Source organism: Sinocyclocheilus anshuiensis, unplaced genomic scaffold (genome assembly GCF_001515605.1).
Source record: "Sinocyclocheilus anshuiensis isolate Anshui unplaced genomic scaffold, SAMN03320099.WGS_v1.1 scaffold2094, whole genome shotgun sequence".
Classification (NCBI taxonomy): domain Eukaryota; kingdom Metazoa; phylum Chordata; class Actinopteri; order Cypriniformes; family Cyprinidae; genus Sinocyclocheilus; species Sinocyclocheilus anshuiensis.
The window spans coordinates 72,825-88,513 of record NW_015555839.1 but is presented as its reverse complement, the minus strand read 5'-3'; positions in this window follow the sequence as shown (position 1 = coordinate 88,513).

The window sequence follows — 15,689 nt, the reverse complement described above, 5'->3', positions numbered from 1 at the left end:
TCTGTCATTTACCCACCCTAATGTCATTATATACACATAATATTAAAAATACCTTCAAGTGAGTTCTGAAGATGAAAGAAAGACTTAAGGTATTGGGATGACAAGAGGGTGAGCAAATGATAACATTTTTGGGTGAACTGTCCTTTTAAAAGCTTTATTGACATCTGCACTGCTGAACACAATTAATGTTCCTGCCACACAGTGAACAGCAATCAGATGCTGCATATTTCAGCTGGCCAGGCTTTGTAGTGTGGTTTTCTTGAACGTTTACTTGAAGACAGCCACTTCTCTGCGCATTTGCTTGGATCAAATCTCTCCAGAGAAGGGCCCTCAGTGCTGATTCGAATAAGATCCTCCGTGCAGACTGCTTCGAGTGGAGTTTTTGATGCGGTACTGTGCTGAGAATCCTCTCTCACACTGTGCAGCTGATATAGGTAGAATCAGCATCATCTCGACAAGGTGCAGTATGTTCAGGAAATGAAACAATCAACTGTACTGATTAAAAATAAATAAACCCGATTAGGCAAACTATTACATAAAGTACTGTAGAAATGGTAAAAAAAGTGTACATTACCTTGTAGTCAACATTGTATGGCTCTTTGGTGGACAAAGTTTGCCACAATCTGCTGTAGGACTTGAAATGTTTGCCTTACAAGTGTCTTCAGACTTCTCCACTCAGTTATAAATGATGATATGCAGAAACATCTAATGATCCATCTATCTAAATCTACAATGTAATGGGGTAACATCTCACCTTTGCAGTACTTCTTGAAAATGATTTAGAAGAACATCCACCTGCTCACTGCCATAATCTAGTAGAACTTCTTCATTTTCTGGCCATGTGTCATGGTTAAAAATTTTGAAACATTCAACTGCAGTATATGCTGGACACTGGCTGTCTTTGTTTATTAGGCCAGTGTTTCCCATCCTTTTTTTAGTCGCTGCACCCTTTGGACATTTTAACAAACTTGTGGCACCCTACGAAATTAATCTTGTCACAATATTTGAATTTCTAACTTCGATATGATAATTTGAAAAGTATAGATATTCGGTACAACAGGGAAGAACTGCAGAATATAATGTCATACAGATATTTTTTATATTATTTAAAAAATTTGTCCATCAATGGTGGCAATCAGTAGGCTAATTTCTAATGAAGAGACCAATTTATATGACAGATTTTAATGTAGGCTTTGTAAACATTTAATTACCATTTTAACTAGCTATCTCACAAATGTTTGCTCACTGAGTGTTTTTTGATTTTTTTACACGGCACCCCTGCTCTCGACAGACGGCACCCCAGGATGCTGCGGCACCCCGGTTGGGAAACACTGTATTAGACTACCGAAGCGAGCATGTAGGGCCTCAACAGCAACAGAAATGACAGCACTGATTTGCTGCTGTAACTTATGGTTGCCTAGGCCACCAGGCTGGATCATTCCTGACATCTCACCAACAAGTGATACACCCTGAAAGAAGAAGAAGAAAAAAAAAGTATTACATTTATATTATATTCGGTTGTTAGAACAATGCAGTGTATTTGTCTGAGAATATAAACATCACAATGTTTAGAAAAATCTAAAATAACAGGTATTGTTCCTAATCTTGTGCCTTGCTTAAATATTTTGTACAAGTAGTAGGCTATCTCTAATCCTAACAAACCTGAAATGTGACCTTATCCTTTTCTTGCCCTTGAAGACAAGCCAGAAATTTGAAAAGCATGCCACTTTGCTTAAGTCTTCCCTTCATGGCCTCTAATGCTGCAACTGTCTTCCTAAGTTCAGATACAGCTTGGGGAAGAATGAGGTAATTCTTCTGAAGGATGCAACTGAGTGTAGCCAGTTCTTGAAAGACGTCAGCCAGGAAATGACTGAATGCGCAGAAATTAACTTCCTGCATTTCCTTTCTTATCTAATATAGAAAAGTACTTGAAATTTCTTCATTTCAACTTTTGGAAAGTAGCATGTATATTATTATGAAAATAACCTTCTTTGCATGACCCAGTATGTCAGCATTGGCAGCAGATAAGGCCAGGTGTTCCATATGATAGAAGGTGACAGCATACTGACCACTGTCTGCAGCCAGGTCTCCATTCTTTTCAGGTTTAAGAAGGGTACACAGTGCTCGGTGCACGTGAGGAATCCATCTTGTTCCCTTCACACTAGAAGGTGTGCAAACCCCCACACCAAGCTGTTCTCCAAGGGCATTCAGCTCCTGTCCAAAATATATTGTTCCTTTACATTATAGTTTATTTTCATAACTTTCATAATATTTTCATTATCAAGCCACATTACACTAAAACAATGTTTTCCTGGTTCTTTGAAATAAAATAAGATAAAAAATAGTTTACAAAAATTGTACAGTCTACAATAGTTGTTAGGCACTGTGTTAATATCTTACTGAGTTATGTAACTTACTTTACAGTTATGTAATTTACTTTGGGATAAGAACTTAGAACTAATGGTTCTTAAGCCACTTTAATTGAATAATAGATTATAATAGTTTAGTATAAGCTTCCTGTAAAATGCATGTTTAAGTGTTATCTACAGCTTCAGTGACTTCAGTGTTGGGGGGTGGGGAGACAATAATAAAAAATGTGGTACTTACCCTCTGCATGGGCATGCTGAAGCATCTGCTGGCCGACTAGACGAGTCACCGATTTTCTGTCTTCTAGAAAGCACACATACACTATCTCGCACTCTGTATTGGAGACATCTGTATCCCCGTCAACAAGAACAGAGAGGTAACGTGCATCTTGAATGGTTTGAGCAAGCTTATCCCTGATGTCTTCAGCGATCTGGGCTGTCATTTCTGCACATCTGACATCGTTGTCATAGGTAGGGTTGACATCCACACAGTTTTTCTTCTGAAGCAAAAGTAATGGCCCAAATTTCGTAAATGGGATTTCTTCTTTCTAGGGCTGCCCTCGACTAAGGATTTTTCTGGTCGACTAGTAGTCGTTCATTTTAAGCATTAGTCGACTAATCGCGCGTTTATTAATAAACCATTTAAATCATTATAATGAGACTTTAATTGCCTACATAGCCTAATAAGCGCTCAAGCACACGCATACAGCTTGCCACAGCGCACCGGCAGAAGCTACGATTATGAATGTGTCAGGGAAAAACAGTAAGGAGGCTGCATTAACATTTTAATAATTCACTGATAAACTAGTGCTTTCTTTGTTTCGGTTTAAGAGATGAACTCGGCGACACTGACTCGTCATCTCCACAGTAGTGAAGCGCCTGTATGCAGGTTTCATACGAATTACATAGTCTGAGAATATTTGTTTTCCATTTGAATTGGTTCATTTGAAAGTAGACATTTCACTCTCTATAGATATATTTGAAAGTAGACATTTCACTCTCTATAGATATATTTGAATGTCTGTAAGGCAAAGATATACACGGAGTTTAGCGTTCGAGTTCACAGAGACCGAGACGGCAGAAAGCGCATCCTGTTTTCTTTCTTTATTTTACAAAAGCGCATTGTTGTTATTGTGAGTGCACACAAATAAACAGAGTGTCTTTACAGATTTGAAAGATGCATTACTCTTATCTGTATGACCAAAAATTACGGAGTGGCCTATTTTAAGACAGATGATAAGCCATATTTGAGGTCGATGAATGATAGGCGAGCGTTTGGATGTCCTGCCTGATGTACTGTATTACCATAGATCAGCCGTTAGCTATCTGCGTGACTTTGCCAATGTAAAGTATTGCGAAATGACGGCGTTTCCATTAACCAATGTTATGCGACTACTAAAGCGTAACCTTTTGCCTCTCACAATAAGTCATGGCAACGGATTTTGGTGGGGACAGAAATATGAGGGGCCGTATAGGCCATAATTATTGAAAAGCCTCTTACAAACACTAGTGAAACGAAAAACATTGATAAACCTTAGTGAAATTCATTCATACGCATAACTGAAAAACCTCTTACATACACTAGTGAAAACATTGATCAACCTTAGTGAAATTCATTCATACGCATAACTGAAAAACCTCTTACATACACTAGTGAAAACATTGATCAACCTTAGTGAAATTCATTCATACGCATAACTGAAAAACCTCTTACATACACTAGTGAAAACATTGATCAACCTTAGTGAAATTCATTCATACGCATAACTGAAAAACCTCTTACATACACTAGTGAAAACATTGATCAACCTTAGTGAAATTCATTCATACGCATAACTGAAAAACCTCTTACATACACTAGTGAAAACATTGATCAACCTTAGTGAAATTCATTCATACGCATAACTGAAAAACCTCTTACATACACTAGTGAAAACATTGATCAACCTTAGTGAAATTCATTCATACGCATAACTGAAAAACCTCTTACATACACTAGTGAAAACATTGATCAACCTTAGTGAAATTCATTCATATGCATTACTGAAAACCTCTTACAAACACTAGTGAAAACATTGATCAACCTTAATGAAATACATTAATATGCATAACTGAAAAACCTCTTACAAACACTAGTGAAAACATTGATCAACCTTAGTGAAATACATTCATACGCATAACTGAAAAACCTCTTACAAGTTAAATTGACGCGTTTCCATTAGGTGTATTTTCAATTCGCAATTTCAATTTGCGCAATTTGAAGGGTAATGGAAACGCGCCTATTGTTGGCCCTGCTAATTCCGCAACGGCATGACATCTTTATATCGGTTGTATTGTAGCCATGGAAAAGCGTCAAGCTATTCATTTCGGAACTTGTACTGTTTAAAGTTACTTGTCACTGATATTTTCTGTTTCTTACAAGGAACAACAGCACCAACTTCTTGTTTGTCTTGTTCTTTTTCTTGTTTTTGGAAGCTACTCTGTTCTGCCTCATTTGAGACAGAACACAAAGTAAAATTTGATGCTTTTCATCTCAACACCGCTTTAATTCAACGCCACAGTCGTCACAAACTTTTTCGCGCCACTTGCTTGGGTGACTGGAATTAAAAGCAACCAATCACAATGCGAAACATCACTGTTGATGCGTAACGTACGTGTAAGGGCATTTGGGAGTTGTAGTTTTTAGCTTCGATCAGGTCAGTCGCACAAGTGCGCCTACATATTCTACATATGGTTGCACACAGTAATTTTTTGCCGCAAATGCGACTGAAATGGTCGCACTGTAGAGCCCTGAACCTCTGAACTGGGACGCAGCAAACCAGTTAAATTAACCTGGCCACGGTCTTGGCTAAGCCTGAGATACATCACCCGGCGCTGCCGGGGATGAAATATTCCCACCAGCTCCTCCATTATAATATAAAACATAAAAACAAAAATGAGCAATGCTGGCTCCATAACTTTTTTAAACGTCTAATCCTGTCAGGACAAAAAATTTATTCTGCACATACAAAGGCAGGAGTTACAGTTGAAAGAAGTATTGGTGTTTTAAAAAGGAGGTGGTCATGTCTTCACAGGGGTAGGCCTATGTGGCAGCAGATTTTAATTTGTATGTTTGTTTATCTGTTTAGACAGGATAATATTTCAAATGAAGTACAAGTTTTGAACCAATTGTCCTCTTTAGGAATTGCAATGGGGCCAGAGAGAGCAGCAAAGGTGGCAGGAGCATGCATTGTTTTGCATAATTTGGCCATGCTGTGGAAGATGCCGGTTGATGATCTGGGAGGTAAAGAGAGTGGGGAAGAGCAATATAGACCGTTTCAAGACCCAGAAGTACAAGAGGGTGCAACTGTCAGGCGTATCATTATTTATTTATTTATTTAGTCATTTAGCTGAATATCATTTTCTTGGATTTTGAGTGTGAATCACTATTGAATTCATATTTTTAAAAACAAAATGTCACTGTCTCACATAATATCCACACCAACACACATTTTACCAACATCTTATCACAAGCTAATCAAGGCCACAATCCAATCTTTATTCCACTTTATTTTTTATAATTAGAGGCCCTTTGTATTTATTTATGTAGTCATTTAGCAGATGCTTTTATTCAAAGCGACTTACAAATGAAGACAACAGAAGCAATCAATTGTAGTATTAAAACAACTAAAAACAGATCCAAAACTAAAGGCTAAAACTTTGTAAATACTACCTATACACATTTTAAAAATAAAGCGATTAAATAAAAATTACAAATGCATACAACAAAATTTCAAAACTTAACATTTAAGTGAAAAGCAAAAAATAAAGCTAAAAACAATTAAAAATATTAAAGAACAAAAAGGTATAAGAGTATAATAATGATTTTAAGGTCCAGGGTCACAAATAGAGGTCTGCACGGGCTTTAAAGTGAAGCCCGAACCCAGCCCCTACCCGAGATCGTCTTACCCGACCCGATCCGAGCGGCACAGTTAAATTTAGAGCCCGAACCCGACCCGAACCTGAAATCTTTTTTTCCCCCCACAACGAATAGCCAATTAAAAAAAAAAGCTGTATTTCACGATTGCATGCAACGGTCAATAAACAAATACATGTAATTCGTCAGTTAAGGCTCGTTAGCATTCCGCCTGCTTTAAGTCAGACACAGAGATGCAGTGGGGTAAGATCGCATTTATTTCCATTGGCGAGAGAGAGAGAGAGAGAGGGATGAAAGTTGCATGTGTGAACCTGCATCTGCGCACCTCTCTCTACAAGCAATGAGGCTTAGTTAAAAAACAGTGATTTTACCCCCTAATTGCAGAGAAATATAAAGTTGCGAGTCAGTAGCCTGTTTAAGCCGTTTTACTAATAAAAGTTTCCGTGCCGTGTTGTCGTTGTCGTGTGCACTAATGTGTGTGCGTGCGTCTATGAAAGCAGCGTAGCCTAGGCTACTGCATATAGTTTTAGTTTAGCTATAAACCCGAGCCCGACCCGAACCCGACGGGTCCCGAAATACTTTAAACTGCACATTTTAGAGTGGCCTTTTATTGTGGCCAGCCTAAGGCACACCTGTGCAATAATCATGCTGTCTAATCAGCATCTTGATATGCCACACCTGTGAGGTGGATGGATTATCTCGGCAAAGGAGAAGTGCTCACTAACTCAGATTTAGACAGATTTGTGAACAATATTTGAGAGAAATAGGCCTTTTGTGTACATAGAAAAAGTCTTAGATCTTTGAGTTCAGCTCATGAAAAATGGGGACAAAAACAAAAGTGTTGCGTTTATAATTTTGTTCAGTGTATGTACACGCATTTATAAATTCAATATATATTATTTCAATTCCATTTAGTTTGTTGAAGTATTAAAATAACTCAAATTAAATAAAACTAAAAACATAATAAAAGACCTATACGGACATAATAAATTCAGACATAATTTCCATTATGATTATGATGCTTAATGATTATCATAATCATTACCCAGAATAATTTTACTTAGACTAATTGTCATTTTTATATAATATGTCAACATTTGCCAATAGGCCAGGAAATACAAGTTATTTACAATAACTAATCTTAAAAAAATTATTCTTCATAGATTATTTTAATTAATTAAACAAATTCCATTTATTATAGATTTACTTTGTATTACCAATCTCACTAGTGAATATCTAAAGTCTAATATCTCTCAGTTGTGCATTCAATTACTTAATTGAATTCTTGTAAAAAATAGATGTTCTGCTGAAAGTAAAAACTTTGATTTTTTTGGAATGTATCTTGTCGTCAAATGTATTTTGTGGTGTCTGTACAACAAAGATTATGTCCTTATTCAGCTCGTTTGCACGCTTCCTTTATATTGAATTTTCGACTGAAGGTGGCAGTTCTTTGTCTTGTTTGCTCCCTGGGTGGTCTGCACGAAGGACAGGCAGTACAGTGTTTTCAGCGCAAGTTTCTGTTACTGGTGTGGGCTGACTTGATGCAATGACACCTGCTGGTGGAAAAACAACAAGAACTCGTTTTTTACTGTACAATATTGTGTTCTAATTCACTGTGCATTTAAATGTGTTATTAACAAGGTTCGGGAGGAGCACGATCAGATAATCAACCAATTCGGCACAGGTGGATCTCGTTCAGTTAATCCGCTTAACTAGCACAATACATGTATATACTGTAAATAGTGGGGCAATTTCCCAGACAGGGTTTACATTAAGACAGGACTAGGCTTAATCTAGAATAGTTAATCATGGTTTAAAAATGGCTTTCTGAAAAACAGATTAAGTACCGATTACTAACACCTGGACTATAGAGTGCTGAACTATAATAAACTTGATTAATTTAAAACCACCTGTGCAAATCAGAATAAGCTGGTTTGAGGTTGCTTATAAAACATGGAATCAACCAAGAAAAGTTTAAAATTGTATGCAACTAAGAATCAAATAGCAATGGCAGCTGAAAAGACTGTTCTGAACATGAGAAAAGTCTTTTAAAGCAAATGGTTTCAAGACATCCTGTTATCGAAGATAAACTGCACACATCAAGCTCAAACTGTTTCCGTTTAAAACACGTTTTGCACCGTTTTTGTCGGGGCTGAACGCAGCCCAGCTGTTGAATCAAAGAAAAGTGATGCCTGGAAATCCTAAAATGGGAATCGTTAAGAATCGGAATCGATAAGCAGTTGAACACCATTCGGATTTCCTTTATTACTGCAAAATTAATAAAGACATTTCTTGATGCACTAGATGGGTCTAAAGAGAGCATGATGCATTGAACAGTCTTGATCAATAAACATAGTAATTCATTTTAATCTAAATAAATGCTTACTATGCCTCTCCCATTGGTACTGTTACTATCCCCCCCCAAACCCTTCCAGGGGGATTCCTGGTGGAAAGTGTCTTAGAAGTTTCAGACTTTCATCAAACTAAGAGGTAAAAACAATATTTAATTGGTTTTTAAATTATATAAAATGATGCTGTACCTCAATGTGTTTTAAAAAGAATGTTATTAAATGATCTTACTGCCATGGTTTAAATCATTCTTTCTTTTGTATTCGTATGGATCTAAAGGGGATTTTATAAAGTACCTCAGACTTTTCAAGATCATTATAATATACATAATTGATATTTCAGAACTCATAAAATCACAGAGAGGTTGGCAGAGTTGGACGTGAAGCCCTCAAAGCGCACAAAGTTCACTTCACAGTGCTCCAAACTTAGTGAAGGTAATAATCTAGAAGGGGTAGTAGTAGTACTTTAAAGGCAATTCTGAGACAAGTATCATGTTTTTTTAGTTTAAATCATGGAATTGTTCATTGTTATAACAGTAAGAGTTTACATAATATAACATTTATTATTGCAATCATAATTTCCAGGTGTTGTCCAGGCATTAAATGAATAATGATGATGAATAAATCACAGAAACTAACCCTAACCCTAAGTGTATAATAATATAGTTACAATGTATAAATAAAAAGTTCATATAACCATAGACAAGTTAACTTAACACTAATCTGAGGGGCTATTAACACGATGGATTGACATATTTTAATAAAATTAAACCACATAGTGGTATGTTGTTTCACAATCAGGAAGCTCGACCTCTATCTGCATGCTGTTATTATTTGTATTTTATCCTGCTGCCACATAATTGGATAATTAGATAACTGCATGAATGTACAGGTATAACGTTTATAAAATAGATAGTGAGTGTACCTGCACACCTTTTTCTTTATTTACTTGTAATGCTTGGAAGTTGGACATCATTACAAATAAATTTGTTGCATAAAATTAATATATTTTAGATGAATGCAGTGATCTGGCTGGTGACGTAATGTACCTAGCAGCCAAGTTCATCCTCCAGAAAAGAGCTGCTCTGGCCAAGGGCTTGAGCAGAAGACAATGTACTACTACACCTGACATTAACTGAACGATTCAGTGATCAGCTGAACCGGGAAACAAAATAGCTTTTGGTGTTTTCAATTTCAAGAAACCTTTAAAGCTGTGAACAATGCTTTAGAGGCTCATTGGGAAACATTTGACCTGGCAACACATGGTCTTGGGCTTGCTGTTATAAAGGGCACTTTTTCATTAATTGATGCATGTCTTAAAGAGAAAATGAAAGCACTGAAATGAAACAAAAAAAACTCCCCAGATGATTAAGGTTTTTCTCCACTTTTATTTTACACTCTCGTTCAAATGCTCTATAAAGGGCACTTTTTCATTAATTGATGCATGTCTTAAAGAGAAGATGAAAGCACTGAAATGAAACAAAAAAAACTCCCCAGATGATTAAGGTTTTTCTCCACTTTTATTTTACACTCTCGTTCAAATGCTTGTTTTTTTGTTGATGTACACTGTAATGTCTTTATTTTTCTTATTCTGCAGAACACACAATTTCATGGTTTATTTTGATCTGCTTACATTTATAGATGCTTGAACCCTCACTACAAATGACAACTACTAGCTTGTTTGTGATGACTTTTTTAATAGAGACTCAATACAATGAGCAATAAACAAGTAGTTTGTAGTAAATTATAGATTGCATTGATGTACCTAATGTTTTGCTTTTTTAATGCAATTTATGAATTGCCGAACATTTTTAGTCTGTAATGAACACTGCAGTAGGATTGTGTTGCAACGTCAGGTTTTATTTTTTGCCTCTTTACCTTTTATTATTGTTTTTTTGGTTACAAATGTCATTGATCGTGAGTACATGTTTTGCCCTTTTTATCTGTATGTAGTGCAGAAATATGTATTTTTCTTGACAGAATACTGAAGTTTGAAGAAAAAAAAAACCTAGTTTGTGTGCCCTCTCTACCATCTTGTACAGCTCCTTGTTTGAGCTTTTGGCTCTCTGTTCAGTGTTTTCTGGCAATATGGATTATTAGAGCTTTACTCATAAGGTGTCAGTGGAAGGTAAAGGATGTTATGAACCAAAATACAGACACATTTTTCGTTATGACTTTTTGCTATGCATGTGCAAAAATTTTGACTTTTGTGATTTATAGTCCCTACAGTCCCATCACTGTGAAAGACCGTGAGGTTTTCATCATCTGAGATATATGAGTGACTATCAGTGATTTTGTTTCTAGCAAGATAGAATATTGATTTGTTGCAAGATTTAAAAATCGCCTCAACAACAGGATTAGCACACCACGGAAATGTAGAATATGAAAAATGTGCCGGCATTACTTATCTTAAGTATCTGTTGTTTTCTGTTAAAGTGTGACCAAATTTTCATTTTTGGGTGAACTAGCCCTTTATTTTAAGGTTCAATTCTCACTATTAAAAACCATTAACTACAACTTCTGCCTCAATAAACTCCTGATTTGCTGCTTATTAGTGTTACTTAGGTAGTTAAGTTCTGGTATTGGGTAGCATTAGGGATGTGGAATATGGTCATGCACAATATGTGCTTAATAAGTACTAATAAACAGCCAATATGTTAGTAATTAATAATAATGGGAGTGCTCAACAATTCATATCCGTGTTATTTTTAGTGTACTATGTGAAGCTGTGAAAAACTAAATTGTGTGCTCTCTGTACTAAATTGTACACTTCCTCCTCTTGAAGTTGTTCTGATTGGCTCCACTCATAAAGATATGTGAGCATGTCCTGCAGTGTAGCTTTTTTTTCCTCACTGGACTTTAGGCAGTGTACATCAAAAGAATTGCTCTCACAAGATGTTGTGTAGAGAATGTTGTGAACTAATATACATACACATACCTCTCCATAACTATTTGCAATGGATGTGCAAAATCTCGTCCTTTTATGATTTACAATTCCTACACTCCCATCAAAGTGACAGACGGTAAGGTTTTCATTATCTGTGAAGTAGGATTGACTGTCAACAATCTTTCTTGCTGCATCTGTCCCAAGACCTTGTTTCTCTGCAATTGTCAGTGAGAAAATTAAGTGTTTGCACATAGATCCGTATTGGAATCTTTTGCAATTGCATCACCAAAGTCAACTGTTTGAGGTTGTGTGCTTGTCAGGTGGAACCAAACACTCCATTTTTATACATCGCTATTTTTGAATCCAGGCCTTTTGCAATCATAGACTGAGCAGCATTAATGGTTTCTTCACTGTTAGGTTCTTTGATTCGTCCAGTTTCTGTCGGGTCATCCAGGTAACTGAACATTAAAATAAAACAATGTAAAAAAAGGTAAACTGATGTAAGAATAAAATAATAATAAATCAGATTCCCTTACTATAATACAAATATACCAAAAAAAAAACAACAACTATACTATACAGAACAAAAACACTATTTTTTGTACTTAACTGTAAATCAACAGCAAGTCAAAACACAATCCCATAAAATAATCAACGGTCCTGAAAGCTGACAGCCATGTTTGGTTAAGGTTTTGATGGGTGATATAATGTTGATGATGTTGTTTAAGGGTATTAACAATGATTATAGAGCAGTGGTTCCCAACCCTGGTCCTTGAGGCACCCCAACACTGCACGTTTTGCATGTCTCCTTAATCAAACACACCTGATTCAGGTCATCAGCTCATTAGTAGAGACTTCAAGACCTGAAATTGGTGTGTCAGAGAAAGGAGACATGCAAAATGTGCAGTGTTGGGGTGCCTCCAGGACCAGGGTTGGGAACCACTGTTGTAGAGAATAGATTTGTCATGATTACCATGTTATTTATATACATCATATTCTATAATAAAATTTGGGGGCATGGTGTACTAATTTTAATAGTTCAACCCTCTCTGCCTTATTGTTGGTTTCACGGTTATGATGATGGAATGACCGGCCAAAATTGGACCACAGTTCTCCCAAACAAATCCACTGATTCTTGCGGTAGCTGGATACATGTGAACCACCCAGACATGTATCCAGCTCCTCGCACGTTCTAGCTGATATGTTGTTGATCTCTTCTTCCTGTAAAGAAAAAACATTGTAAGGTTATGCCTACTTATATTTACACATTTAAAGGGATAGTTCACTCAAAATGTATCTTCATTTTCATGGGAACATTCCTTTTAAAGACGATTTATTAAAAAGCATAATAACATCCAGTTCACAGACAGCAAAGTTAAACGTAAAATATAAACTTGACCAATTCAATGGAAAATCCATAGTGTACAACTAATGATTTTAGTTTTAAATAAGTAAATGTACATTTCTAAAGAATAAAGTGCTATATGATATAAAAAATATTACCGTTAAGCAGGATTTCATTGATGCCATTGGTTGAATCACAGTATTTCTTTGATTCACAGGCAAGTTCCCACCGTCTTTTCTAACCATCCACCTATGCACGGCCTACAAAAACATTTAAATGATCACACCGCTGTCATGGTTTTTTAAATCTTTTGTACTTTTTCCATTTTACAACTGTTTGAAAAATGTTGAATGATTTGGGTCAGAACTTCAGTAACAAGCCTACCTGGAGTACATGAATCCAGCAAAGAAGAACCTTGGCTGTTGGAAAAAAACTTCTTATGGCATTGAGTTCCTTAAGGTCACGGTCAATCATTATCGACCTACATGATGAGGAATTGAGAAGCAATTTAGATACGTCAGCATATGAAGTGTTTGACAAATGAATATCTGTGTGAAAAAGTAGTTTACAATTTGCTGTCTTTATGCAAGGTGTTCATCCAGTAGCCGTATTTGTACATAAAACTACATTAGTACATAAGCAAACTTTGCTGCCAAAATTTACAAGACTATACTTTTAACTTCTTACCTGGGAAGAAATCCAGGGTTTTGTATTGCAAGCAGATACCAAGTATGTTAGCTAATTCTTGACTGCTAATAAAGCAAAAATCCAATACTGTTTGTCAAAAGTGCATAAAATGGCTTTGTAAGTGGCATCCATGAATACCATGGGATGTGGATGTTCTCGAAGTATTTTTTATTTTTTTTGCCAGGGTGTCTGCACCACAATTATTAATAGCTGATCTTCACTCGAAGGCTGGTAGTAGCACATGTTTTCCTGCAGCTCTGATGTGACTAGCTTGTTCACACTAACGCAGTCTTTCACGTCAGGAAAACTGAGAGCATTGATGGTCTTCTTGATTATTCTTATATCTTCAGGTACATAATATCGTGATTGTATTTGTCCTTATGTCAGTGATGCTCTGCCCAGTCCACACTTTTTAAAAGTGTTTCAGAAATAGACAGTCCTTGATCAAGTCATATTTCAATGAATGCCAATACATTTTTATTCCCTCTTCTTTAATGCACACATCATGTCTACTGTGTTGAAGCATTTTGTTTACCACAGCACCTGTGAAACTGCCATCTTTGATTATTTTGAATGACACAAAGACTTTCCAAGAATTAGCTCTTGTCTTTGTAGATCCTCCTTTGCTTTTCCCACTTGGTTTGGTTGATCTTTCACATGCAAGGTAAATGCAGTCTTTATGAGTAGAAACAGAGGATTTGAAGATGCTACGAGTTTCCTCTTCCAATTTCTTAAAGGAACAGTTCACCCAAAAATGAACCAGCAGTCATGCTTCAAAACATACCAAACCAGCATATGCTGTTTTTTTCAACAGGGAACAAGTTCAAGTTGTGACATTCTAGCAAGGGCTCAATCAGCTGAAGCTGAATCAACTCTATTCATCGAGTCGAGTGGAGCAGAGTCTGGGACTCTATGACCAAATGCTTTCAAGTGTCCTCTCATCATTCTGTAACCTGAGTGTGGTGATGTTGTTTTGATTGCAACCACAAGATTGTCTAACTCTTCGTCTGTTAGATGACTGTATGTTCCTCTCACTGTAATGCCAAACTCTGAGGTGCTACTCCGATACAATGAGTTTGGGACATCCTGTTGGTCCAGCAATTTCATTCACAACTAAAGAGGAACGTCTTGTGTCCAGTCGATTATAAAGCACAGAACACAGGTTTGAAAGACACTGCATTACCTCTTGAGGCACATGTTCACGATTTGTATGTGAAATGACCAATATCAAGTCATTTGTGCAAATAAAATATAAATAATCCAGGCTAATCCATGCTATGATTAAGAAATCAGGCAATAGGCCAAACGCATTATTTGACCAATAAACAAGCTCATCAAACCTCCATCTCACTTTGCTTTAGCTTCAGATGAGCTTTGCTGTTATTTATTTTCTCCTAAATCGGCAAGTTAGGAGCTACTTTTAGCCTTAAAATGCATTGTGAGTAATGAAACTGCCCTTGTAAAGATAGTGCATTGCCTACTACTTTTGGTAACTCTGGCTGCATCTGAAATTGTATACTTTCTAGAGTAGGTACTTTTTTGAATAAGTAATTATTTCGTGACCACAAAAAGAGTACTTTCTATATAGTATGTATGTGTATGAATGTAACAGGGTTTCTGCAGACTTGAACAAGTTAAATTTAAGACTTTTTAAGACATTTTTAATACCACCTTATATGAAATTTAAGACCTAAACATGTAATGGAAATACACATTTTATTACATATATGTAATATTTAATGTGTATAAATTAAAAAGAAAACAAAATATCAATGCTGTAATAAATGGTATTTATGACTATGATATACAGTGAACTTTTCATGTCAGCAGACAATATTCCATACAAAATATCCCCACAAAATAACTGCATAGAAATTAATATTTTCCAATAAGTTTAAATAGATTTTTTACCTTTTATGGGCATTTTTACCTTTAAAAAGCATTTAATCAGTCAATTAGAATAATAAGACATTTGGGCTGTTACCATGCAAATGAAATCAGTATCAACAAAATTCATCTTTTGCAATCCAGACATAAGCTGCATCTGAAGTGATTTAGATGCGTTTACACACTGTTTAATGCAGAACATGAATGCATTTAACCTGCAGTTACAAATGCATAAATAATGTTTTGATATATT